Source organism: Pinus tabuliformis, chromosome 9 (assembly GCF_031772625.1).
Source record: "Pinus tabuliformis cultivar Carrire ecotype Pingquan chromosome 9, CPIR1, whole genome shotgun sequence".
Taxonomy (NCBI): Eukaryota; Viridiplantae; Streptophyta; class Pinopsida; order Pinales; family Pinaceae; genus Pinus; species Pinus tabuliformis.
The window spans coordinates 1654328805-1654331247 of record NC_142307.1 but is presented as its reverse complement, the minus strand read 5'-3'; positions in this window follow the sequence as shown (position 1 = coordinate 1654331247).

The following is a 2443-nucleotide window of genomic DNA, read 5'->3' as shown; positions in this document are numbered from 1 at the left end:
CATCATCCTTGCTCAAATAGCATTGTTGTTGTCCTTCTTCAAATATGTATAGGTTATTTGGAGTTCTTCTACCTTTGATCACTGTTTTCCCTGTATCAAGATCACGAACACTACATCCATTTGATCGAAATATTACCTCGGTTCCTTGATCGCACATCTGACTGACACTCAGAAGGTTATGCTTCAAGCCATCAACATACAAAACATTTCCAGCTTTAACCTTTTCTTTTAACTGAGCTGTGCCTTTTCCTTTTATAGCTGCTGGAGTATCATTTCCAAAAGAAACTTTCTTTGCCTTTTCTAAAGTAGAATATGATTCAAGTTTTTCTTTATCACCTGTCATATGCTTCGAACGTACTATCGATGCACCATAGATTTTCCTGGCCCTCTGCATAAAAGGCTATCCCACATCTTTCTGTTTGTGGTTCCTTTATTCTCCATGTTCTGGTGCTTGAGGCTTGTTCCTTTGTCTACTGAAACCTGCTCCTGCATTCAGAATCTTCATGACCAAAGTTATTGTAAATAGAACATTCAACTTCATTTTCAAGAGCAGAAAAGTTGTTATAGGTCCTTTTTGTAATCCCAATCATACTTCTTTGTTTTTGAGCTTCTCTAGTCATGATTGTTTATGCAACACATTGAGCTGCTTTGTGACCAAAGTTATGGCAAGAGAAACATTGCCCATTGAAGAAACTTCTGCGATTATCAAATCTACCAGCCAAATGATTGTAATTTCTATTGTCATCCATTCTTGAAGCCAATTGAGAAGATTTTACCTGTGGCTGGTTGTAGCTTTTGTTCATCCTTAAGACAGATTGCCCCTGGTTTACCTGATAGTCTTTGTTCGTTCTTGATGTATTTCATCCCTGCTTTACCTGATGATCTCCATTGTGCTTTTGCTCATTCCTTCTTGCTGCATCAAGATAACTCTTTGAGGTGGATGCTTGAGATGTTTCTCCATTATACCCCAGACCTGTCTTCTTTAGCGGAGAACACTGTACATTGATGATCTCATCCAGAGTTTCAGATCCTTTGACAAACTTAAGATTAATAGCCTTTGCTTTCTCAATTTCTTTTCTAAGGCCAACAATTTCACCTTCTAACTTTTCAAGATATTTTTCTTTTTCATCAATTTGAAATTGTAGAGTATCAATGATCATATTCTTTTCTTCTATACATGTCTTAAGTCTAGAAATCTCTTCATAAAACCTATCCACGTCTATAGCATCCATGTAATCATCATCTTCAAATGCCATTAAAAGTTTATAGTTATTACCTCGTTCATCTTCATCACTATTTGATAGACCATCACTGTCTTCATGAGTGTAGTAGCTTTTCTTATTTGCATTCTGTTTCTTGTTCCATCTAATAGGTTCCTTTCCCTTGTTGATCTTATCCTTATGAGGACATTTGGCAGCATAGTGACCTACTCTTCCACAAGAAAAGCATTTGAAGGGTAACTTACCTCTGAACCGTCCAGCACCCCGTTGAAGATTTCTGACAAAATTTGATTCTTCTTCTTCTTCTGACCCATGTCCTGATTCATAGTACTCTCCTTTACCTGAAGCCTTGAAGGCATCTTCTTTCCTGTTAGATGGACCTCCTTTTCTCATTTCATAAGCAGTTAGAATTCCATGTAGTTGTGACATTTTAAGATGTTGTAGATTCTCCTTTTCTTCTATAGCAGAAACTTTAGATTCAAACCTAGGTGACAAAGATCTTAGAACTTTTTCAACCACAACAGCCTCTTTTATTTCTTCACCCAAATTTTTCATACAATTAACAAACATGAAGAAAATAGTTAGCCACACTTTCATCATTATGCATTCTGAGATTCTCATACTGAATCCTGAGGGTTTAAAGTTTTGCACGTTTTACCTGTTCATCTCCTTCGTAGCTCAAAACAATCTTGTCCCATATTTCTTTTGCAGATTTATATTGCATAACCTTCACGAATTCAGATTGAGATAGACATCCTAGAAGAGTATTAACCGCCTTTCCATTTGTTTCATATTTCTTCTTCTCAGCTGAATCTGTAGGAGTAGCTGATGGAAAAGTATACCCTGTTTCTAGAATGTCTCATACTTCTGTACCCAAAGATTGAAGATAGGAAGTAACTCTTACCTTCCTATATACGAAGTTTGTCCCATCAAAAATCGGTGGCCTGATTGATGCTTCCCTCTCGTAGTTGCTCATGATGTTATATCTTCCTTCAAGCGATCAAGCTTCTTCAGAAGGACCTGCTCTGATACCAATTGTTGGAAATAATACTAAGAGGGGGGGGGTGAATCAGTATTATCAAATTCTTTTCAATATATCTTCCTTATTTATACTTTGAATAATTCTTCAAATATTGATCATTACTTTGTATGTCAGAATCATAAAATAATGAGCAGGAACAAGAAAAGCAAATAGTCACACAAAAGAACACCAGATATAAGGT